This window comes from Vidua macroura, chromosome 2 (genome assembly GCF_024509145.1).
Source record: "Vidua macroura isolate BioBank_ID:100142 chromosome 2, ASM2450914v1, whole genome shotgun sequence".
NCBI lineage: Eukaryota > Metazoa > Chordata > Aves > Passeriformes > Viduidae > Vidua > Vidua macroura.
In genome coordinates, this window is record NC_071572.1 from 23,721,174 (window position 1) to 23,748,003 (window position 26,830).

The 26,830-nt window shown below is 37.8% G+C and overlaps 1 protein-coding gene across 1 annotated transcript in view; it reads left to right on the forward strand.

Moving 5' to 3' along the window:
* Positions 1-26,830, forward strand: part of MYO16 (myosin XVI) — a 354,523-nt gene that overhangs the window by 61,441 nt on the left and 266,252 nt on the right. The gene's annotated exons all lie outside the window — the stretch shown is intronic.

The following is a 26,830-nucleotide window of genomic DNA, read 5'->3' on the forward strand; positions in this document are numbered from 1 at the left end:
TTAAAATATTTTAGTTTTTACAGCAATGGGGAAAACATACCTAATGTTTTAGATTTGTGGCAAGTAAGTGACAGTGGTAATCCACTGTCGGAGCTGTTTGTATATTTTATAGGAACATATCATATGCTGGACTCATACAGTGACTTTTGAAATAGGAAATTATTTTTTCTTCATTTTAAAATAATAAAAAATAAAGCTAGAAAATCAAGTTACACAATTTACAGGTTTTCTTTGATTTCATGCATAAGGGATTTTGCTTAAGAACACTTGAGTGTTTAACAAACCTATGTGTTTTCAGAAAATTAAAGATTCTTCAAAGCTCTTCAAGTTGTTCAGATATTCAAAGATACTATTGAAGCTGATTGGAACACCATTTTTTCTGTAAATGTACGGGTAGTGTCCTTGTGCTTATGATTTTCATGTTTTGTGCCAAGGTTATTGTGGAGTGAGATATTCCCATTGATGACATTTCTCATATTACTGCAAGTGTTCATACCTGCACCAGGAGAAGCTGTACTCAATTCACAGCAGTCTTCTCTATGCAGAAGTAAATAATTTTTTATTGGTCTGTGTTCTTTCTTCATGGTCAAACAGATTAAAGGACTAGAAGATTAATTCATCTGGTGCCTCATCCTTATGTATGGTTGTTCATATGTCTCAGGTGATTTTTTATACAGCCTTTTCAGTCTGAAACATGAGGGACAGGATGGGCTGGCCACTGGGGTAGCTGCTCCCTTGCCTGGGTGTAGCCAGAGCACCTATGTGCAGAATCAGAGGGGAGGTTGTGGTGCTGTACTTAAGGGCAGAGATGTAGAACCCTCTGATGGGGCTCTGAATTCAGCAGGCTCTTGGGACATCTGGATGGGGTAGGTTGCAACACTATGTCATACTTTAAAGTCCATCAGTTTGGGAGTTCAGCTGAAGCTCTGGCAGCCTGACAACAAAACGAGTCCTCCCTTGCTCTTTGGAGACTGCAGATACTCAACTGCATGTGCCAGTGTTGTTGACAGGCAAGGCAGAGGGACTGTAGGGGAACAACACCCAGTATGATCCCCACATCAGTGAAATTATCTAAACATTTACATTGTTCCTTAAGGACAGAAGCAAAAAATTTCATCATAAATTCTGTGGAAGACACATGAAGAGACGTGTAAGTTTCAGAGAAGAGGTGAGAAAGATTATACCACCAAAAGTTTCAAGCCCAGTATCCTTTTCCTGTGGATCAGATCATATCCATGAAATGAAAAATCCCAATCATGGTAAGGGAGACAAATAATAATTAAAATAATAATTTAAAATTCCTCTTAAATTCAGGGTAACTACTTTTTTTTTTTTTCCCAGACACATGGCTAATACACCAGAGACATTTTCAGTGGATTAGCAGCATCACAATTTTTTTTTTGGTACACCTTTCTATTGCTTATGATTTATATATTAATTTCTGTGATTACCAATATGTCTTCTGTATGTCACTCTCTATTAATTTTTTTGCTTTCAGCTTCTTGAAAATAATGTCCTCTTGATAATATTTGATCCCTGTAAAATGTGATTTAGTTCTTCAGTACTCTTCTTGAAATCTCCGTATATTTTAATACCATTTTCATGTAAAACTTTGATGTCAGTTATTTGTGTTGCAAAACCAGCCCTTGATATGCAAATCTTATTTGTGAAACATCTGTCCTTCATCTCTCAGGTATAGTTAAATCATAGATCATCTGAAAAAAAGCTAAGCTTTCCTTACCTAGTTTATCAACAGAAAAGCTCCAATGCCATAGAGAGTCTTTGTGCTGCCTTTCAGAACTTCAGTATTGTCATAGTTAAATTGTCTTCCTTGATGGGTTATTATTCCTTTCAGATCTAGCTCTAAACAGTAACTGAAAGGAATATATTCTAGCTCCCACACTGATTTTCTTCTTGAATACTTCATACTCTATAAAAATGAACACTGATGTTCTTTGTGGAGTTCCTACAGGGAAATAAGTACAATTGGGTCATCCAAGAGCAGTAGATGGACCATGACATTACCTATTCAAACAGTAGCCTGTGTGTATTTGCCAGCAAATCCTCTCTGCACAACGAACCTACTGTTTTAGCAAATTACACAAGAGATTTTGTCCTCAGGTTTTGTTTAAGAGTTTCCTTGTAATTTATGTGTATGAATATTAATAAAAAAGCCCAAAGAGATACAGGAAATGTACTGTAGAGATGCTCATTTTTATAAGAGTATGTTATTAACTTAACATTGTAATCTGCAGAAATATTCCATGAATGACCTTGGTACATAGCCACACAGTGAGTGGCCAAAACAGCTAAGCAGAAGTGTTGTGTTCCTTACCAGGAAGGAGCTGCCTCTCTGGCTAAGAGGGATACTAGGAAGAAAATAAAACTAAAAACTCAGTGACACCAAACCACTGAAAGATTAGAGTGCAGGTATCAAGCTGAGGGATTCTGGAAGACTTTAAGAGACATTTTAGAAAATGAAGCTTGGACAAGAAAATGCTATTTTGTAAGGCAATATCATGCAAAGTCAAAGACTGTCTCAGGCTAATGCATGTCAAAGCAGCATTTTCTTCACCTTACTGCTGTCAAATATCTGGTCTTCTCTCCCCCAGATTTTCACTGGAGAGAAGAAGAAAAAAAAAAATCAATCAGGATAGAAACTGCTGCTGCAGCTCCCCAGCTGTGGCACTGGTGTGCTGTCCAGCTCTGATCTCATTCCAGTCAGGCACAGCCCTGCCCCTTCTTATCCACCAAGGCCTTTTGCAGTCACTCAGTCTTGCCTATTCCTATGTTCCAGCCTTCCACTGCCCTAGGAGATGTCTGGTAGGGACAGGTGTCTGCCCCTCTGTCTTTCAGCAAGATTCCCATCAAACATCATTGTCAAGGACTGATAAGCTACCACCTGTCTGCAATACACGGAGCAGCACTGTGAGCCATGGGCCTGCAGGTCTCTGTTGTACCTCTCTGCCTGCCCTTGCTGTGCTGCTGCTGTGTTAGCAGACCCTGTGTGTGGGCTGAGCCAACACCTGAGGGCTGCTGTCTCTGACGTTGCAATCCTGGGGCAGCCCTCCCAGATTGTGTCTCAGGGGTGGCCAACTGGAGCTGGTCTGATGGATGTGCTTGTGAGAGCCCTACAGCTGACAGCAGCTGCTCACTCTTCTCTCTGGTTTCTCTACCCTTGATGTGTTTTGAGCAGCTGGTGGGGGGGGGTGACGAGCAGCTGCGGATTTGTCTTTCTCTTCCATTGTGATTGACTGAGGGCATACTCACCAGGAGGACTGGAAGCAGTGCACCTTGAGTGCCCTCTCATTTTATTGCCTTCAGTTCTCTGATAGTCATCCTCACTGCTGCCAGCATTCTCCTCTATCACCATTTCTTGGTATCCTGCTGATAAAAGAGGAAAAAAGAATTGCCGACTCTCCAGGACATGATCGTATGAAAAAAAGCCAGAGGAGTACAATACAAACTGCTTCAAATCAGAGAATAGCTAAAACCCCCAGCACTGGTTGTTTAAAAGCTGGACTTTAAAAAGCCGTATTTGGGGAGGAAAGCATTTCTTTTTCCACTGAGCAGTGTGAGGAAAATCAAGAGAAAGAAAAAGGTCTGTGAAGAAGGTGGTAGCTTCCAGCTGTTTATCATTGGCTTATTTGTTGGAGAAGAGTAGTAGGATCTCTGTGTTTAATACCTGAAACAATCTGGGTGCTCCTTGCTCGTTTCATGCATCTGTTTCAAGGAAAGCAGTTTTGAACTCCTTGGTCTTTTCCCACTCATTGTTATTGTTTGCAACGTGTCAGAGAGCATCTTGGGGAGCTGCAGGGCTCTCAGTTTACAGGGGAGGATCACAGGGGCTGCAGCTCCTCTGAGGAACAATGTGAGGTAACCATCATGGCTTGTACTGGTGTGCTTGCCTATGCTGGCAACTTAGGGCAACTAAGGTCTCAACAGAGACTTTTTACCTCCTGTATTAAAGTCATAATCGTGCTGACTAATGTGAAGTTCTTTGATGTTGGCTAACTACCATGAACTTGCTTTTAGTTTCAGATAATTGTAAACAGAAATACAACATGCAAAATAGGTTATAGTTTCAAATATTTATACCAAAAAAAGAGGAAACAATAAGCAAGAAAAATTAGCTAGTAATTCTGTTCTCAAAAGGGTTGAAATCTGAAAACCTTCCTTCCTTCTACCCCGTTCATTTGCTGCAGATTTCCTGAGCTGCACTCAGGGCACTAATGTCCTAATGTCTCAGATTGCATTCATGAACTTATCCAGGTTGCAGTTCCTCAAACCTCCTGAGATATGGTGTCCCTTTGGCACATCAGGAGCTGTTTTTCATATGTCCATCATCAGCACCTTAATGCAGTGAAGAAAATCTTCTCACCTGCCTTGTCACCCCCAGGCTCACTGTGAAATAATCTGTATCTACTGAATCATATTTTTCTATCATCCTTTATATAGATTATCTGATCTCCTTAGTTAGTCTCTGAAAGACCTTGTTAACTCACTCTTTAGCTATGCCAATTTTGAAGTATTCTAAATGTGGTTGTGCATTTTAGATTGAACCTCAAAAAATTGTCTATAACTCGTCTTCTGTATTATGTATAGTATTCAAATCAAAAGGAGAAAAAAGTCAGAAACACACAATAAAAAACATGTTAATATCACAAAGCATTTGAACTTTCCATCTTATTGTTGGTATGCATGTGTGCTGTTTTCATATGTTCAAAGTCCTTTTTTGAAATTTGCTTCTGATGATTTGAATGCATTCTAATTCAAAACTGTCCTTAGCAAATACTCTGAGTGTGTTATATTCAGACACTGTAGTTATGTTTAGCAAATGTTGATATTTTTTAGCAGATGTAATTATTTTTCTCCTTAAGACATACAGAACCTAACTCATTAAAGCTATGGCAACTAAATGTTTGATTTACATAGATGGAATAGCCATAAGGATTAATAGTAAAAGGTGTTGATCCTCTCTTGACTTCAGCCAAGGCAATAAAAGGTTGAACCCAGATTTCATGAAAAAAATCTCACTGATTTTTCTAGTCAAATTGGCATTACCTACTGCTATGTTGTCCTCAAATATGACAGAAATATGTTGGCAATGATAAGGAAAAGTGGTTTTGAAATGACAAAGACACTGAGAAATGGATGAATGCATGGTCTCCAGTTAACACCAACTGTAACAGGAGCATTTGGGAGATGTTAAGCAAATTAGTCTTGGTGTGTGCTATGCATAATTGCTAATTATTTTTTTCAAGATAGCTCATTTATGTCATTTTCCAATAATCTTAGGTCATTCACTTTTAAGCGTTTCACTTTGCATCCTTTGAAGGCAGTGACAGAACCCCTGCTGGTTTTGAGGTTAAAGTCTAAGAATCAAAGAATGATTTATAGTCAACACCAACTTGTGTGGCTTTCTCTTCTAAGAATTTACAGCCTAGAAGTAGCAATCCATGGTGATTTCAGCTTAAGGTATTTTGGCTAATGGGTGAAGGAAATGATTTCTTGTGCCCTCTTACAGGATGGCAAGGTGCTGGATGCTTCTTTTCTTTCTGAGGAATACTCTGCTACAAATTAAAGCAAAAAACCCAATCAAACAAAAAAGCCTTATAAATTGTTGGGATGCCATGATTTACCCTGCAGGATAATTCTTCTTTATAGATGTGTTTTACCCTATTATACTTGTCCATTTATTTTTCTTACTTTCTCATGTGTCCTTTGCTGTTTGAAATTAAAGGTCATTACTACTGTATTTTCAAGAAAACAAAACTAAAATAAGAACTACTTTTGTAATACAGTGTTTGATTAAAAGAATAAGTTCATTTGAGAGCAAAGAAATAAATCTTCTGTTTGATATGAACAACCAGCCATTGGAGAAAAAAGTGAATGTGCTCTAAGAATAAGTTCCACAGGTTTTCAGATCACGGGGAATGAAACATACAAAGAGTATATTTTTATAAAATTGGAAAACTGTGTTTCAGCTATCTGAATTGTAACAAAATTCAGCTCATTTGCTGATGGTTATTGATGCTGCTAGGGATATGTGCAGTAACTGTACAAAGGTGCCTTACTCTTTACTGGGTCATGTGTAAACCAGCTGTTTGCTGACTTGATGGCATTTGCCTTTATTATTCATGTTGGTACAAAACACAGAGATCTGAACTGGATATTTCATTTATTTCTGTTCGAAAGAACTGATTATCAAGCATCTTGTGTTTATTGATTAATCCTCAGCACTCTTCACATCATTCTTAGTCTATGTTTGGAGAATCCTCCCTTTTATTGTTCTTGATCACTGGCATCTCAGCTGTGACCTGTCCACTGCTCACTTGGAGAAGTTCTTTTCCACTATCTTTCTGACTGTCTTTGTTTGTAACTTGCCTCACTGAATGCCCTTTTTTTGACCTCAGATAATGTAAATAAAATTATATAGATTTACTTCTTTCTCAATGTTGCTTGGACACCTCTATAAATCAGTGCCTTTAGTAGTCATCTTACTATACCTCTGTTTCCTTGCTTCTTCAAATATTTTTCTCATTACCCCTTTCTTTCCAAAGCAGCTGCCTAGTTCTTGTTAACTTCTTATCCATTCTTTGCTAGTTTGAGAATGAGATGTAGTTCTATTATGTTCAAGCAGAGTGCAGTAGATTCTTCATCTCTCACTTGTACAGAATGCAGTAAATCCTGCATGCTGCTCTTGTTCAGTGAGCTTATGGACTTGTCCATATCATCTTCAAGCAATATCATGTTATTTTATGTCATGTCAAAAGTTCTTACCATCATACCCTTTGATTTGATTATTTTTCTTATCAAGTTGGACTCTCACCTGGTCTTTGTGGTCAGGATAATGAATTCTTTACATGTTGACACAGACAAAGAAAAAAGAGGAAATAAGTAAATATGTGCATTAGAAACTGAAGAAGGTGCAGAAGCAGAGATCACCCCAGCTGCATGTTGCTACATTGTGCACGTACGGCAGCACAGTCAATTTAATAAAAGTGACATGTCCTTTTCCATACCTTACATCCCTTCCCTCCCATTTTCTCTGTGCTTCATAAGAAAACAGTGTCAGACAAATATGCATTAACAACCTCTGCTGAGTCACATGAAGAAAGAAGTGCAGAAAGTCTGGGGAAAAGAAGTGGTATTGTATTTAGTGTGAGATAAAATGTACAGTAGAAAAATCAGAAAATAAAACAAGCCTTGGGTAGCTTTCTTTGCCTAAATTTAGTCTTTGCTTTTCAGATTATTTTTTATATAATTTAATAATGTTGCATTTTACTTACAGTGTCTATATTGAAACTGTTATGTACAACATAATTTTCAGCACAATAATTGTCAGTTGTCTAATGTTCATGTTGTATCTACAGAACCTTAGTATCTTGTAATTTCAGTTTAAACTTGAATTCATTCTGGTCTTGGTCTATAGCACTTGTATATGGTACATGTGGTTTTGTTTTGGTAGGTTTTTTGAATGACATGAGTAATGACATTTGAATGACATGAGTAATTTAGAATACTAACACTTCACCACCCCTTCCAAATCTTCAACATCAACTCTTTTTTTTTTCCCTTTTGGGACACCAAATACTGGAGTAATTTCTAAAATTTTTGTAATTGGCACCCTGTTCTCTGTGCTGTCCTACAGTCCTGCAAAAGTCTTATTCTATCACTTACTTCTTTGGCTTTTGCAGCTGCCCAAGTCAATTTTTTTCCTAAATTAGGAATACCTTCTATTTCAAAGACTCCTTCTGCAGTCCTCTCAGGCTCTTGTACTTCAAGATTTATGTTATTTTAGTAACTTTTGCTCTGGAAAAGGATACACAATTCCTCTGGTCTACTCTTGACTTTCTATGCATATAATAGTATTGTAATTATTTGACTCCTGGTTTGAAAATGATCAAACCAATTTAAAAAAATAGGGATATATTACAGGGTCATCACATTTGCTAATTATCAAGAGGATAGCAGTACATTTTTCATGTTGAATTGGTCTTCCTGCCTCTTTCTTTCCCAAATATCAAGAAAACTTAAAAAAAAATATCTCTGACCATATAATAACTTATTACATGGAAATTCATGGATTTTTTTTTCATTTTTTTCTTATGTCTGGGTGTTGTTATGTTTTTCTGTTTACCATTTTAGCATGTCTTGCTGGTGTCTTTTCAGTCTCGTAAGGGGCTTTGCATACAAAATGTCTGCAGCTTCTCTCGATAGCAGTCTTTCATCAAATCTATTAAGAAATCTAATTTAAAAAAGCACATTCACACATTGTAGTGAAGAAGTTAATTATTGAGTCACTACCAATGCCAAACATAAGCCTAACCATATATGAGACTATTGGGATTTCTTCTTGTATCTGGCTTTGTTATTACCTCAGCTCTAGGCTCTCCCACAACAAGTGAGAGCTTCTTCATTTCATCCAGTTAAGGAACTGCCAGACAGACCTACTCACAACCTGAAAAACTGTCATTTTGGGTGTGGCAGGAAGCGAGTAATACTTTCAAATGGCACATGACTTCTACTGGTAATTTTGCAAACTTCATCAGTAGTGGATAATAATATCCTGTTTTCAATTCATTAAAGAATAATTACAGATTAGTCCACCTATATTCATTCAGTTACAACAGTATATAGGGAAGAAGAAAAAGGGGTTTTTTTTCACTTTTTTTCAATCTCTAGGTAGAAGAATGGGGGGAAGGTTGCCAGCTTCCTGAAAAATCAAGGCATTTCCTGTGAAATGGGAAAACAAGGAAAGGATGCAAAAGTTGGAGGAAGTGAAGAGGGAAGGGAAGACAAAAAGTCATCGGGTCCTCTAGAAGTTAACCACACTGAGTGATTGATTGAATGATAAGATTTGATTTGTTGCTGCAATCTCTAGCAAACCTCATATCCATCTGACATGCAAGTTCATAGAAAAGATGATTTTGAGAAACTGCTGTGTTTTGTTCTGCTGTGACTCATGTAGAGAAAATTAGTACAGTCCTTCTTGCTAAGTATCTGCATCTGCTAGGGCTCATCCCAGCTTCCTGATAAAGCATAGAGCTACCAGATGTTATCTGAAGAGTGGCTTGTTGGCAGCTGGATAGAATGGCCGAGGTTTGATTGCTAAGCAGTATCACTTGTCAATGAGCCATGTCAGTGCTACTCTGCATTCCACTATTTTTGTCTGCAGTCCCAAACCCATAAGTAGTGCAATGAAGTTGTAACATCTGAAGGAATATAACAAGCTTTGCTGCACTGAGCAAAAATGGCATAAATGAGGAGCATCTGTCATGTATTTAAAACCAGTAGCCACGGTGTTTTTCTCATTATTCGAATTGCTTCTGGGTAGTTCTCCATACCTCTATCAAATCTTTCAGTTATATATGAATTGCAAAATACTAAGATGATAAAATTATTAAATGTTCACTTGTTTGTGAAACCAGGAGACACTGGAAGAGTAACATGACATGGGTGCAATACATGTGTCAGTTCTTGACAGCAGAACCTTATCTTAAAGTATTCTTGTTTGCTGGGTTGTTTTAGGAAACACTTCATAGATGCATTTCTAAGTCTGAGCCTTGGAAACTGAGATATGAAAGTAGCGTCTACTCTGATATGGTGATCCCTAGATGGGTGTTTATCCTAGGAAATAGAACTATCCTAGTGATGGCTGACTGGCTCCAAGATTCTCTTTAAATAACTCTGTAATTTCATTGAATGCTGAATTTCTACAAAGAATGAAATTGGCTGTTTTCTCTCTATAGGGAGAGGTGGCAAGGATTTTTTTCCAGAATAGCTTGTTTTCTGACCTTGACTCTATTTAATCTATATTTTTGCTTAGCTGGAAAAATCAAATACATTAAGTGTTTTATCACCAGATTTAGTACCAGCTCAAGAGCATTTGTGCCTTTTTGTAGACTTAAACACCGGTGTAGTCTTTAGAGAACGACTGGAGCTGTGATTGAAAACTTGCCAATGTTACAGAGCCTGTCTATGTATAATTCCATAGTTCTTATGGTCAGATTGTGTGTTGTTTATATGTTTTTTCTCTTTTGATTTTTTTGCTGGAGTTCAGTCAGGAGATAATACCTAACATGGTTAATATCCCTTTCTTGTGAATAACCAAATAGTACAATTTGTTTTGTAAAATCACCTACAATTAAGTATTCCCTCCTTCAGAGTCATTCCAAAAAACTATTTTTTTTCCTTACACTTGAAATCCTTGTTTATGACATTGACAGCCCACCACCATAGTGGTTTCTTCTCTGTTCTTCCTCTACTCTCCAACCTAGCAAAAGATTGCACTGGAAATAATGTCTTTCCAGCAGCTGAAACAGATTTTGGCTTCTTAAGTATTCCAGAGGTAAGTATTGTGGCTTCCTTCTACCTCAAATTCAGCTGCCCCTTCTCCTGAAGGGTCATCCTGTCTCTGCATTTGCAGTTATCTGTTGTTCTTAATTCTCTTTGATGCTGCCCTTCAATATGTCAGAACTTCCTGCTGATAGCAATATACATTGCTTTCCGTGTTTTCTTTCCATTTATGCTTTCACTGCTTTTTCAAACCCATTAATGATAATTACCCACATAATAAAACTAGTTACGTTACAAAATTAAAATAAAAAACCAAAACAACACAGTTTTCTAAAATAAAAGGCCTGTCGAGGTTGCCATCTGCCAGGTGCCACCTCTTGAAAAGTTTGTGCCTTTTTTCCATTCGTCTGGGGACTGTTATTCTTACTTGCGTAACTGACCACATATTTTTGGCATACAGACTCCTGGAGAGTGGGAAAGTGCACAGTGCCCTGCTGCAGGTGGCTACATGGTGCTCTTGGACTTGATTAGTCCAGCAGTCAAGCTGAAGGGCACAGACCCGAGCTATGGTGTAGCAGTGCAACCCCCCTTTGTCAAACAGTCCCACATTCTTCCCTGATGACATGGACCAGCGCACGTTAGGAGAGAAGAAATCAGAGTATATAGAGAACAGCACTGTTCCAGTCTGTCTGATGCAAATATCAAGTCAACAGCTTGCTGCATTCAAGAGTCTGTCCTGTACCTAAACACTCTCTGTAAAGGATGTAGAATCATAGAACATTTTGGATTGAAAGGGACCTTTAAAAGTCATCTAGTCCAAGCCTCTTCTGCAATGAGCAGTGTCACCTTCAACTTGATCAGGTTGCTCAGAGCCCTGTCCATCTCGACCTTGAATGTTTCCAGGGTTGGGGATCTCATAAGGGCAGAGGAGAGGGGCAGGATCACCTCCCTTGACCTGCCATATTTGTTTTGAAGCAGCCCAGGACACAGTTGGCTTTCTGGGCTGCAAGCACATGTTGCTGGCTCATGTCCAGCTTTTTATGAGTAACTCCCAGTCCTTCTCAGCAGGGCTGTTCCCAATTCCTTGATCCCTCAGACTGTATTGATACTGGGGGTTGCTTCCAGCCAGGTGCAGGACCATGCACTTAGAGTTGTTGAATTCTCTCTCCCATTCCTTGCAGGATGGAGGATGTAGTCTAGCCTGTCACATAAATTCTATCAAGTTCCACCATCGAAAATTTTTACTATGACAATGCAATGCGTAATCACATATATTGCAATCTAAAATGAGACAGATCCAAATACTTTTCCTTCACATTCTGTTCAAGCCAAAATCAGGTACTTTTTCTTCCTTTTATGTCTGTCTGCTGAAAAACATCATTTGTCCATTTCTCTCACTCACCATTGTTTACCAAGGTGCTCCTGGTTTTAACCAGTGTGGGATGGTGAAGTGTGATGTTATTAGACATGGCAGCCTGTTTGCCTGACAGTGCCACCAGAGATGAACCTGTCAGGAATGTCTCCACCAAAAAATATTGCTCTAAGGCCTTTTTGTCAGATTACTTGACACTTGCTCATGAACTATGACTAACATTGCCTCTTAAAACACTCTGTATATTTATTTTATAAGCCATATGGCCCAAACTGGCCTAGTGTTGTATAGGTGTGAAAGACAGACTGGATAGATTTAATTACTTTGGACTTCTGAGCTTTACAGTAAAAAAAGTTTCCATGGTAATGTAATTACTGTATTGTGTTTTATGTCATTTATCCCTATGCCCCTCTGGTTATTACTTGATTTTTTTTTTTTTCACTTTCTTCTGGGAAACTATGTTTTCAGGAAGAAAACCAAAACACCTAAATTATTAGTTCTGCAAAAGAATTGCTGTGCATATTTGACTTTAAACCAGATGTGAAATATGTGGCTATTAGGAGCTGAGAGATTTCACCTAAGGGTTTTGCTAATGGATCACTGGAAGCCTGTGAATATATATCTTTCTGCTCTTATGGGAACTTTGCAGAATAGTTAATAGAATCTGAATTAGTGATCCTCACTAATTAGTTAGACCCTCTTTCCTTTGTAGTCCTTTTAACACTTCGTAGCTGTTAAAATGTTATGTATACAAAATAGTAGGTGAGAACCCTTTCAGATGAATAAAAGATTTAAATATGGCTGGGCTATCAGTTTTCCTTTACAAGAGCTCTCACTCAGTGAAGTGTTGACTATGGTAAGCATGAGGCATAGTAAGCAAATGGAGGTCTTCACTGAGTACAGTTTTCTTAAATTATTTTTTTGATACTATAAAAATATTTTACTGCAGTTCAGCTGTAGGTTTCTTACAGTGGTAGCCAAATGGATTTTATCTCACAGAAGTAGTAGCCAAATTCATGGGTAACTGTTCCTGGCAAAGTAATGCAGAAATTGTTCTCAGAGGATGCTGCAGCCTGGGTGTTTAAAATACAATGCAGGTCTGCCTTTTGTGTGCCCTTAATCTGAAACCGGGTAATGCGTCAGTGTACATTGACTTGTTATTCTACAATGTGATAAATAATTGTATGGACTTGTTCTTAGTGATGCATTTTCTTAGGCTTTTTGTCTTACAATCAGTGATTTAAATGTCATTAGATAACATGCGCATAATCATGATAAAAACCATGCAGAGCTTGCAGTTTTTGTCTCCTTGCATAAATATTCCATCTGTGAAAAAGATGCATTGCAATACAAAGAAATGATAGAAGAGGAACATATCAAGAAATGTACACACAAGCATGTTTTTAGTTCAATGTACATTAATCCGTGCATAAACCATGAGAGTCTGAAGATGGCTGTAAGCTCTATCCTGATTTTTACCTTATAATATACTGAAAAATGATCTGTGATGCTAAAAGATGGTTATTCTTGGAAGCCTATATCAATTTCTTATTCACACAGCAACTGGTGGCAACTAAAAATAATGCCGGTTTAGTACTAGCTAAAAATCTGGTCGCATTTGGCACACGAACAACATGCACAAATAAAATTTAAGGTCCCCTGTTCTGCTATTTCATTCGAGCCCACTCATCAAGCTTAGTTTGCTGCCATTTGAAAGCTATTGAAAAGCCATTAACTGGCAGGACTGTGAAAGCCGCAGTGCAGCAGCACACCTCAGTGCTGGAAGAATGTGGCTGCAAGTGCACACCAATTAAATCCTTCTATTCCTGGGGATGTGGGATTAGGAGCGGTGTCAATCAATTGTGCTACAATAGCACGTGCAGTAGTCATGGTTCAAGACGCACAGAGGTTTATTGTAACTCCAGCAGCCGGGTGAGGGTGACTTGGAAGCCTCTGCAAGATCCTGGAACAGAAACTACGCTGAATAATGTATTCTGAGGTGTACTGGATACCTGAGGAAGGGCTTTAAATAATGCATTTTCTGGGCATGACAGTTGTAGCAGAAGAGAATGCTGAAACCTGTAGCAAGACTACAGCCTGAGATGAAAGAATGTCTCATTACCATTTTATCAAATGCTGTAAGTAACAAAATGGTTATTTTTCTTTTAAAACTGTCTTTATTTTCTGAGGTGTGCCTTTCATTACATATGCAAAAAGTCGAATGCAGATGCTGCCTGATGTCAACATAGTAGTGGGGAAGGGGAGTTGTTACTTTGCATGTGAATATATTGGCAGAGCCCAGTGTTTCTTTCTCTCCTCTGTTCAGAGGTAACTTCATTGTGTGTCTAATAATGCTCTCATTCTGAACTTCATAATGATCAGCTTTTAAAACTTTTGTTTAAATTAATCACCAAAGAATGTAATGTCCGAAAAGAAGAAACGTCATTGACAGCATTATGTTAAGGACGCCTTTAAGGACAACCTTGGAACATGGCTCTCACACTTTGCAAGGATATACAAATGAGAATAGCTTTATAATTGTGAGCCCAGCTCATCATCTACTGTAGATCAAATGCTTGTATCCCCTCCTTGTCAGAATATTTAGCTATTTGTTGTGATAGATTTAAAAAAATAACAATGAACTTTTAACCTTGAATCATGAAAGCTTGCCTCCTTAAAGACATCCTGAAATTGAGATCTATGCTAAATGTATTTGATTCATTGCAGAGGAAATTCCTAACAGCATTTTTTTTTTCAAGGTTGCTTGTCTTCCTAGCTGCACATTTTTCAGTCTTATAGGATTTGCCTTTGAAAGCATCCAGGGTCTGAGTAGAAATTACTGGGTTTACACCAGAGAAATGAATTATTCTTTAAATACTTGTTTTGGACAGCCAACAGTAGTTAAATAGCCATAGATGTTTTTTACTTTAAGGACTTAGAAAACTTCAGACTTCAGTGAGTATGGCACAGTTTTTACATGTCAAATAGCAGACTGCTGTAAAAGGTTTTTCTCTGTAGATCATAGTCTTTGATAACTTAAGTGCACCAAGGACACTTTGAAACTATTTTTAAAACATTGTGTTATAGTTAATAAACAAATAATGCGGTTCTTTGCTGTCTTAATATGAAATTAAGGTGCCCTGAAAGTATTTTAGTACTTCAAGAAAAATTATTTATATGGTTTTCCTCTTGTCTGCATTCAATGGGACTGGTGTATGGACTGCTTTTAATACTAGTGGGGGTTAAAATTCCCTGTTCATATGGAGAAGCAGAGTAGTTTTACTGCACAGTTTTAGAGGTGCATTCAAAGAATAAATCTTTGAGCTTCTATTGAGATTTGATAAATGCAAAAGAGGAATTTGCAATATAACTATCTTGAAGATGTCAAAAAAGTATTGTTTGGTTTTTATTCACTTTTAAATTACTCTTACAGTGAAATTGTAGCAAATCTAGATAGGCATGTGAGTGTCAATAGCATACTAAATAAGTAACTCTTCAGTGAAACTATAGGAAAGATATGAGGATGACCCTGAGGTTCTTCTGTTAAAAGAAAGTAAATTATGACTAATTGGGATGTTCATTGCATTGACTGCAGAGATGAAGGACTAAAACACAGCAGAGGGAAAGGTGAATGTACATCATCAATTTTGTCAATAATATTTTTTCCTGTTTTTCAGATTTGGAATTTTGATTAGTGAATTCTGAGTAAATTGGGGTGTTTTACCACAAAGCTCTTTTCTTTCCAAATAGTGTCCTTTAGAAGACAACAGATGCTGGCTGGAGCCTGACAGGAGCTTTTTTCACTGCCCATGCTTCTCAGAATTGACAGAAGTGCTTCCATTTCCACCTGTAATTAGTGAAGGAGAAGCACTTCCTCTGTGATGCTCCCCTGAGCATTATGATCTGACTTAACGCGCCAATATGTTGCAGATATTTGTGTTTGGCAGACAGCTGGGACCAAAGATGGGCCAGGGCTGCGTGCGCAGTTGCAGCACCAGCAGTATTCTGAGATGTGCTGAGAACAGCTGAATCTCACAGTGGTTGGAACGTGACTCTTCACAGCCCACTTTGTTTTTAACTCATTTCACCGATGATTTCTGTATCAGAAAGAAAAGACATTGATCCAGAGCAGAGCTAGAGCACTGTCTCTTGGACTACTTTGGGTAGAGAGGAAATATCTAAAAGGCATATATTAATAAGACTTAAAAGCTAGTGTTTTATGAGCTATAGTGCTATGTACCTAGCTTTTGCATATGTTTGCATCTTGCTTTTTTTAAATCTTTGCAGAATTTGGGTGTGGGACTGTGAGCTGAGAAGGGCTATAGCTATTCTCCAATGATGTTACTACAATTTTAATAATATTCTTTCATTTTTTCATTGCATTGCTCCCATTAGAAAGCTGTGAAAATCAAATATACTTCACCATATAAGTCACCATATAGTCACAAGCGTTTTCTGTCTGGAAAGATCCAACTTTGAAAGCTCTTCAGTCCACTACAGACTCATAAAATCATTAATGTTGGAAAAGACCTCTAAGATCATGGAGTCCAGCCATTGTACTAACACTGCCATATCCAGCACTAAACCACAGCCCCAAGCACCATATCTACATGTTTTTTTGACAGTTCCAGGGATTGCAATTCAACCAATTCCCAGGGCAGACTGTTCCAGTGTTGACCACACTTTCAGTGAAGTAATTTTTCCTAATATCCAATCTAAATCTTCTCTGGCACAATATGAGGCCATTTTTCTTGTCCTATCTCTTGTTACCTGGGAGAAGAGACTCATTACAGCCTCCTTTAAGACAATTGCAGAGAGTGATAAGGTGTCTCCTGAGCATCCTTTCCTCCAAGTTAAACAACCCCAGCTCCCTCAGTTGCTCCTTGTAAGACTTGTGCTCCTGACCCTTCTCCAGCTCTGTTGCCATTCTCTGGATATTCTCTCCTGCTCTGAGCAGGGGTAGCTGTGTGGTCAAACCAGATTTTCTGGGACCATGCCCAGTGAGGTCTTTCATCCCACTAATACTCTGGAACTGCGCCTGCTGCAACCATCATGTTGTCTTTAGCTGGCACCTGCAGCATTTAACACTAAGCCGAATGTGTGTCTGCCTGCTGGAGCAGCTCATGTTGTCACTACTCGTGCCCATCTCCTTTTTGCAGCCAAGTATTGCTGCTGCTCAGAGCTGTCCCTGTCTGTGCTGGTAGCTTATCCTTGGCAATCTGTGAGTGTGAGTATTTAGAAAAGAGAACAGTGGTTTGTAGGAGAGTATCACATATTATCTGCCAGCTGCAGGGTACCATTTTATCTTGATGATTTTTGTGACAGATTGTACAAATGAATGTAATTTTGCAAATTAGGCAACACCTTGCTGCTGTCTTCTGTCCCTTTTATATCTAGTTATGATATATATATCATCATTTACATGTTATGGCAGTGGTTTTCTACCTTTGCTCTGGACGTCCTCTGAGGGATCTGCAAAGGTAACTAACAAAAGCAGTACTTTAGCAAGGAGGACTAAGTTTGTTACTCCAGAGTCTGATTTCCACTGCAAATGCTGTAGAGGTGCATAAGTGCAAACAAAATAAAAACCTTGCTAGAAGGAGTTATAATCATGCCTGGTGGAAGTCCAAGCCAACTGAATTTATCCAAATATTAGGATGATAAAATCTGAACATCAGCTTCTACTTCTTTCTGGTTTATCTGTTTCCAATTCCTTTAAATCCTTTGTATGAATTAAAACACACTGAATTGTGCTCTGTGACAGACCAATACCTACAGTGATCTGGGATGGAAATACTAGTTAGATGTTTATTGAAAAATTTAATCCAGGATTTGAAACAAGATAGAAAATAAACATAATAATTTTATTCAATATCTATACGTTATTACCTTCAGGACTTGATTACATGGCAAGGATTGCCCATGAAGCAGTAGCTCTACCTGAACCTTATGGAGCTTGGAAAAGGTGGGGGAAAGATGTGATATGATACATTAGTTTCAGTTTTCAGAGGATGGAGACTTGAACTTGATTCTCCCATGGATGAAGAAGTAATACTGGGGGTAAAATACAATACCTTTGTATCAGCTTTCTTACTGTGAGACAGCCTGTGAAACTTTGATCTGTGCCTCAGTAGAGTGAGTTACTGTAGGTTAGACCAAATAAGAGAGGAGGAGCCTGAAAAGAAAAATTGGAGACCCGTGGTCACTCTGTGATGCAGGAACCATTTACCTCTGTGGCAGCATGTGCTGGATGTGCGATGGCCCAAGTAACAGTGGCACACAGGTGTTCTGTCACACTAAATGGTTGGTGACATAAGAGAACTAGCAAATTTTTGAAGTGTTTTCTCCTTCCAATGAACAGGATTTCTTCTATTCCAGGGCTAGGCAGGAGGTGGTAATTATTTATTTATTGTATATTCTGGTGTCCCAGAGAATTCTCCTATCTTCTTGGACATGTCTTCTGCATCCAATAAGGAGCTCTAGGAACAGAAGAGTAAAAAATATGCAGGTGGCGGAAATGAGAGCTGTAAGCAGAAGCAGGATGTCTGTGACAGTCCTTATCCTGTCTAAGTTGAGAATTCATGATAGTGTCTGCTAACTCTTGTGTCATGGTTTATTTCTGCAGTAACAGAGCTAAGTACACCTTGGCTGCAGGGAAAAATTCCTTTCCCTTGTACATGCTTACACCACTGTGACCTGTGGCATGAGGTTAAAATTATTACTGAAATGAGATGCCTGGCATGGCTGAGTGATCCTGCCTGCTGGAAATGAAACTGGGAGGCAGAGTCAAGAGTCATCTGCCCTGGGAATCCTGAAAGAGAGGGAGGAGTGGCTCTGTGAAATGAACCACTGCTTGGGAGTTTTAAGGTCCTGTGAAGGCACATAAAGCAAGTCTGGGGGAGTAAAGAGATTTTGATGAAAGGTATTTGTTTGAGACACTTATATTGTAAAAATGTATAAGAGAATGCTAATACAATACATTAGATTTTGTATCCCATTTTGACAGACTGAATGTGTCTGATGTATCAGTGATATGCAATGCAAACTTTTTTTTGAAAAGTTATATGATAATTCAGGTGTCATGAAAGATATCTAAAAACCAAGGTTTTTAATTATTCAGTGAAGACCAAATGGGTTTTATCTTGCTAACCTTAATACAAATAGAGCCACAGCTAGAATATTCTTCTACCACACTTTTTAGCTCTCTGTCTCTCCCTGTGATCACAGGATAATTGCAGGCCAACAGGAAAACAGGATATTATTCACCACCTATGAATGCCAGTATCTCTGTACCAGTTAGATGTGTTTATCTATCTCTTCTCCAGATCATGAGTTCATGTGACAATGACAGAAATGCTATATGAATTTTTTAATTTGAACTAATTTTTTTACCTAATCTAAATATTAACAAGTTTGATATTCATGACTCTGGGTGCAAGGAAAGAGATAAAAAAAATTATATCAGTATGTAGGGAAGTTATACTTAGAAAAACATATTTTGAGCTGTCAATAAGCCAATTAACTTGGCACACTTGTAGTAGTAGTCTAATAATTTGCTAAGTGTGTTTCCAGTAAATAAAACTTACCTCGCAGTAACAACTTTCCCAATCACATAGAATAGCAATTAATAATTTTATCAAGATGCATTTTTATGTTAAATTTATGTTAAACTTGGAAAAATACACTTTAAAATAATAGCAAAAGGAACAGTATTAACTTGGACAACTGAAGACTATAACATTTGCAACTTTGCATTCAGCTAAGAATAGGTTTTATTTATAGTAGTTTAGTGGAAATCACAGTCATCCACCAATTATTTTTTGTCACTATTTTGTTTGCTACTCTAAAAAATCCATCAGTAAAGACAAGAATCAGCACTTTCTGTGGAAAACTTTACTGAAGAAACTCCTTATAATTTTGGTATCTGGAGAGCTTTTTTCTTCTAGTTACTCTGCAAACAGCAAAGAAATCTATCCACCCTAAAAATTAGATGATAGAAGATTATAAAGGTCAAAGTACCATATTTTCTCACCATATTGGCACAGCATGTGTGAAGCTTCAGATTCCGATATTACATTTTTTTGAGAAGATTGCTGCAGGAACAGAGAGCAGAAAAGCATCCCACACAACAGCACAACCCTCCCTAACTCTTGATTTCCATTTATGAAATTGTAGTGATATAGCCACTTTTCAACCCTGATGTATCTTCTTGCTTCAAATAATCACATTTATTTATTTTTCTTGTTCTGTACAAATTAATATACTGCATCATGCTGAATTTTGCAGTTTCTAAGTTATGAAACCAAACAGAAAATATTTTTAGATAATTCAATTGACACCTGAATCAAAATTGCAACAGTATAAACATGATTATTTTAAAGCAAGTGAAATCTGAAATGGAACTAATTTTAATTTGTTCTTAAACACACGGAAATAATTAATTCAGCAAAAGCTTAGTTTGATTTGGAGCAAATAAAGAGTTGTCCTAATGTAAGCTTTTTAATAGATCATAAAGGAATACCACCAATTAAGGAAAAGCTGTTTGTTTAATACAAGAGATACTTTCCATTTGTTTGATTTTGAGCAAATGCTTTCAGTGAAAACAACAGCAATATAAGACCTACTAAGAGAAATCTGCAAGTTTTGACTACTGCACATCCCTTCAGCCAACAGATGGGTCAGTGTGGTATCAATTGCAGAAACACAGATGTGCGCAGTATGGCCAGAACTGGTTTTCTTGTCAGTGCCATTCTTGTACATTGAAAGACAACAGTCCCTCACAACTTCCCCCCAACTATAAGGTGATTCAGAGAGCCCTGACTTAGTCCAGTTTAAACCTCTTTTTGATGTAAGGATGGGACCTGGCAAGGAGTGTGGACAGGAGGGCACCACACACAGTGGAAGAGCACTTGGTCATTTATTACTAGCTTTTCATCCAGCTAGAATATGGACATTCCTGTTGGAAGTGTACTTTACTCTCTTTCATTTCATAGTGGATTTTAAAACAAAAATCTCATTCTCAGAAACAAAGAGAGAGATAAAATCTGATATCTTATGCTGTAAATCTTACTGTGAATGTCTCTCTGTGCAGTATGACATTTCAGAGGAGATGGAAGCAGTGTTCAGAACACGCAGACAGGAAGTAGATCTGGGCCATACCACCTCAGGTTGGTTGACTCCTGCTGTGGTCCCATTTGGTGCAAATCCTGTTATGAAGTACAACACATAAAATATATATGGGACCTTGTAAAGGCATCTACAGAAAATAGAGCATTGTGTTAAGGTCATATTTGGAGAGTTAATCGATAGCTTTCAAATGTGATCCCTTTCCCATAAAAGGAATCAAAGCTTTCTCCTGTGAAAAGTTTCGTAAATGTTGACATCTAAACTGAGAAAGGAGGGAAGCAGGCATGTAGAAATTTCCTCTTTTTTTATCTCTTTGTGGGAAGAATAGTATTTGTAGGTAGCTTATTGCAGGAAGCTCTAAAAAATGTTAGAACAATATATTCCTTACTTAACAATCATTTTATGTAAAAGGAGAGACATTTTATATTCAGATTGCACATGAATTGAACAGCTTGTTTTTCAGTTGCTTTCCTTTCAACACAATCATTTGATTCTGTTAGGTGCAGTACTAATGTTAGTTGCAGAAGTGGCATATGTAAATTATATAGACATAGTTATGAAAAGTAAGGCTTTTAAGGCAAACTAAATGACTTAATTCCTTTTAATCAGCAATGAATACATAGATTTATTTTGTCTTGGAGTGACGTTTTTCTTTCTTGTGAGCAGTAATGCCAGAGTTGCAATAATAATTTCTGTTTGATTTCTGCTTCAGTTTCTTCAACATCTGTAAAATCCATTTATGTTCATCCAGTTATTTCTTCAGTAAAAGTGCCTGCCTAGGAGTCCAGCCTTTGACACTGCTTTTTTTTTTCAAATGAGATCAAGCTGTTTGGTTTCTTCTTCTTTCTCTTCTTTCTCTTCTTCCTCTTCTTCTTCTTTCTCTTCTTCTTTCTCTTTTTCAAATTATCAACCATATTTCCCCATTTTAATTTAACCCAGAAAGGACATTGCTGCACATATTCACAATCAAGCGTTATAATGCTTATCTTCACTTCTGTTTCCATGCCCCTACAGCTATAGTAGCATATGGACACAAGTGTAATTCTTGATGGTAGATGTGGAAGGTGACCTTACAGACTGTTGTAAACACTGGTGTCAGGAAAACCACTAAACCTGCTTTCATTTTCACTTACCCATGAAGATCCAGTTCTCACTAGCGATCATCCTTGCTCTTCTAGCCTTAGCCAGCCTTACCTAGGACATACCCAATAATTACCCCACCAGTGCAAGGGAGAGAAGCCTTTCAGATGCCAGTGGTGTGACTTCACATGCTAGAAATTCTCATGGGTTGGTTCTTCACTTTACTGAGGGGTTCTCTTTACAGAGCTTTACAGGGTCATTTGGAGATTTCAGAACTGAGTGAAGGAGCTGACTTAAGTGCCAGGAACATAGAGCTGCTGTGCCTGTGTTGTTGCTTTTGTGTGGCTGTCCACTCAGTACACCAAACAAGGAATTTTGTGACCTCACCTGTTAATATCATCCATATATGCTATTTTTGACTTGGTACTCTGCCTAAATTTGCACTATATTAAATTAATTTTATTGTTCCATATTCTCTTCATTTTTATGGTATATAACCTCTCTTTTTTCCTTTTCACTCTTTAAATTTCTGTTAACTTTTCTCTCCTTAGTCACTGCTTAGCTAAGCTATGCATATTTAATTCTTTTCATCTTTCCTCATAAATCAGTCCCTCGGGCCCCAAAACCATTTGTGGTAGTTTCTTTTGAACTGCTCCAATTTGACTGTCTAGAATTGAATGCAATATTCCAGATAAGTTGCCTTTCTGCAGAATGGAGGAGGGCCAGTTTCCAGTCCTCTTGCTATTTGAAAACTGAGATGGCAGTCCCTTGATGTGCACAGAACAGTGACCTGCATATTAGCCCTGCTGCAGAATTTTTGTTAGCTCCACTGTGTAGTAAACTATTTTTCCATCTGCTTTTACTTTACAGTAATCTCTGTAAATTATTAGATTGTGTGTAGAACCACAGTTCACTTGGCATAGGATTTCCTTTCCTGTGTGCTTGCCAGTCCTTATGGCTAGGTCTGTGAAGCACTGCTTCCTTTTTGACTTTTAACTCCCTATGATGTATGATACTAAATATCCCCATTGTCTTGATTCACATAATCCTTAATTAGCTTTTATATGTGCAGGTTTTTGCAAATTTTGATTTATGTGGTTTTTTAATGTGTTTTTCTGTAATTCTTATATGTTGTATGACTCTTGAGCCCTGGCATATTTGCTGACTAAATAATGATATCTGAGAATGTCTGTGATAAAAGAACTGCCCCAGGTTTTGAAACAATCTGATTTCTTGTTTCTTAATTCAAGCAGTAGGTTGTTGCTGCTGCTGTTCAACCTTTTCAGTACCCTTGAGGTGTAGCATCTGTAATTCTGGCTTCCTCTCACTGTGCACTAATGTGTTAATTCACTTTCCCAAATTTCAGATTTACAAGTATTAACAACAGTCTTAGTGTTTTTCACTGTTTATTGTGTTAAGTACCTGTGTAACAAAACTTTTATATTTTACTGTGATGGCAGGAAGAATTTTCCAGTGCATCTCTTCCTGGCTGCATGTGCTTCCCTTCTCTCTATCCTATACCTGAAAGTGTGGGCTAGAGATCCATGTATTATTACATATTCATTTAATGCACTGTAAGGAAATAACTATTATTGTCAAAACTTAATTGTCACTTCATAAGTCTTGCACTGCAACCAAATAAAGACAGCTAGGTCTGTGCAAGGACTAGAAGGAGTTATTTTTTTCTGGAGGACTTCTCATCTATTCTTTCTTATCTTTCTTGATTGTCATTTGACAAGCCCAGCTCTTCTTCATTCTCATTCTACCTTCTGATTTAGATCTTCTTGTTTTACTTGCTTTTGGGTGTGATTTACAGCAATTTGGATTATTCAAATATTCTGATACTATTCCTCACAGGCTTTGCAAGTGACAAGCATTAATTAGTACATTATTCTAAGAAATAGACATTGCTTGCTTCTGAAAAAAGCCAAATAAAAAGTGACATAAATTCATAGATCCAAAAGTGTTAGTGCAAACAGTCAATTTGTTTTCTCTCCTAAGTTGTCTATATATAGATATATATTAAAAATAAAAATGTGTTAGTGCAGTCAGTGTTAATCAGATGACTGTTGTTTTCTGATTTCTTTAAATTCTCTCTTCAGATCCTGACGTAGAGACTTGAGCTATTTCTTAAAAAAGAAAAAATTAGCTGCTTTACCATTAAGCTTTGGGGAACACATAAGCATATTTTGCTTTGATCTTTCTAAGGAAACAAAGTTTTTGTGATTATGTTACTTGTGTGTGTGCATCTTGTAGGTTTTCTCCCCATGATAATTACCAAACCTGTTACCCAGTTGCAGTAAAATGTTTCAAAACCAGGTTAATCATGACATGATTTATTCAAACAAGTGAATACTACATTGCCTAGTAGTGTTGTACAACAATTTCATTATGGTTAGAAATTATAATGTGGCTTTTCTACCATAAGGATGTCAGGTTTAGAGTCCAAGCCATTATCTCTGGTCAGACAAGGCACCATGTCAAGTCTTGCAAGGAAATTTAAGCATGCTCCAAGTTTCTTCTTCTTGGTGTGCTGGTTTCAGATAGGGTAGAGTTAATTTTCTTCACAGTGTCTAGTACAGGGCTCTGGTTTAGATTTGTGCTGAACACAAGGCTGATAATTGTAGAGATGTTTTTGTTAATTGCTGGGGAGGGCTAACACAGAGCCAAGGATTTTTCTGCTTCTCATACAACCACACCAGGGAGGGAGTTGTTGGTGCATGAGAGGCTGGGAGGAGACACAGCCAGGACAGGTGACCCCAACTGACCAAAGGGATATTCCAGATCACAGGACTTCATGCTTATTATAGAAAGTAGGGAGGAAGAAGGAGGAAGGGAGCGCATTTGGAGTGATGATGTTTGTCTTCCCAAGTAACTGTTGCACATGATGGGGTCCTGCACTCCTGGAGATAGCTGAACATCTGCCAAATCATGGGAAGCAGTAAATTAATTCCTTTTTGCTTTGCTTTGTGTGCAGCTTTAGCTTTCCCTGTTAAACTGTATTTCAACCCATGAGTCCTCTTTTACCCTTCGTATTCTTTCCCCAGTCCTGCTGGTGGAGCAGGGACTGAGCTGCTGTGTAGGGTTTGGTGGCTGGAGTCAGACCACAGTGCTTGGGTGAAAAGCAATGCCATGCACACTTTGCACCACTTACCTTGCTGCAAGCAGAAGATAAGGTGTTGGTGGGACAAGCTTCAGAGGGGGTTTCTACACTTCATAAACAATGAAAGGTATTGGACTGCTGATGATCTACAGCATTGTTATTTAGCTTGCTGGATCATTTTTGAAGTGTCCCTACGAGTTCTCTCTATGGCAAAGGCTATGGATGGTATCTAGAGACCCCTCCCAATAGAGAGGGCAGATGAAACACCCTCAGATTGTGTGTTCTATTTCCTGTGCAGTCTTTCATCTATTTCAAATAGTTTTTATCCTCAAATACTGTTCCCTGCCTACATATACCCTCCTACTACTTACTAGAGCATATATAAACACTTTTGGGTTTATGTTGTAAAATACCTTTCTCCTATGTTGCAGTGCAATCTTCATTTTAGACACTGTGAAATTTAGAAGCCACAAAAATAGATAATTATATCTTAGAGCACAAGAGCTCAGCAAAATAAAAGGAGAACTAGGAGTATCTGGTGTACAACATTTAACTGACAAGCATTTTTTTTTTCCTTCTTTTTTTTTTTTTTTTTTTTTTTTTTTTTGTCAGGGAATACTTCTAAGCTTTGTGCTGATTGCTCAAAAAACTTACTTAAATTCCAAAAGAGCAGTAGTTCAACCTATTGTCTGAATATTCATTATTTAAAGAGGTTACAATAAAGCCCTGAATTTACCTTGAGCACAGATTTTCATCTCCAAAAAGCCCACCTGAGATATTCTATGAGATGAATGGGTTAATGTGTTTTACTCATATCCCAGACTGTGCAGTCTTTCTAGTTGGAAACTCCTGTGCTCCAGAGCAGACAATGGTGTCTTAGTTTGTTTCACAAAAGGTTCTGATGTTTGCAGGAGAAATTACTTGAAATATGCTGTGGTTTGTGGGAATTCAGACTGTACCTTTGTCTCATCCTCCAAGGGAGTACAGAAGGATAATGGCAGCAGAAAGGAGATGGAGATAGCAGCTTTACCAAAATAAACAGTATAAGCTTGACCAGATCATTTTGCTTGCATTCCTTTATTTTCTGGATGTGATACACAGATGAGGACTACTGCTCTGGGACATACAGACTTTCTTTCAGACCATTCATACCTGTGAATTCCTTGTACATCAAAAACAGACAAATGAAAATCATTTTTTTGTGTTTCTAAAAAATGAGAAGAACCCCATACATATGTATTTGAAACCTGTATTTCATTACACTGAAGGTTAATGCACAGGCAAGCAGTTTGGCTGCTTTTGTTGAATAAGCTGGCAAACAGTTAATGAATTTTACCTAGAACATAAAATCTCTGTATGTCACAGACTGCTACATGGCATAAATCACAAATGACAGTGCAGAGCCCTCTGTTATATTTAATTAGGTATTATTCAGACTTTCTTCTATCACTACAATGGCAAGATCCCAAACTAGTTGGTTCTTTGATTTAAATATAATAAATTTTTAGAAAATGCCAGTGTAACTTCACTGAATTGCTGATAGATAGATAATAGAGTCTATTAGGAAGCTTGTAGAGTTGATAAATAGCTTCTCATAAGTAACTTTTCCTTGGTATCAAGCTGGAAATTGATTGCAGCTCCTACTTACCAGTCTAGTCACATCGAAAGGCTCTTGAAGAGCAGCATACGGGAGTAGGGTTTTATAAGAGGGTGGCTGCCTGAATGCGCTCAGGATTGCTCTTCAGCAAAGACAGAATTGGGTGTTAAGCAGAAATTGAGGAAGCTTTATTGTGTCATTTAAGAGCCCTAACTTTCTAATTACATCTAAAAGAAGCTCTGTGGAGCCA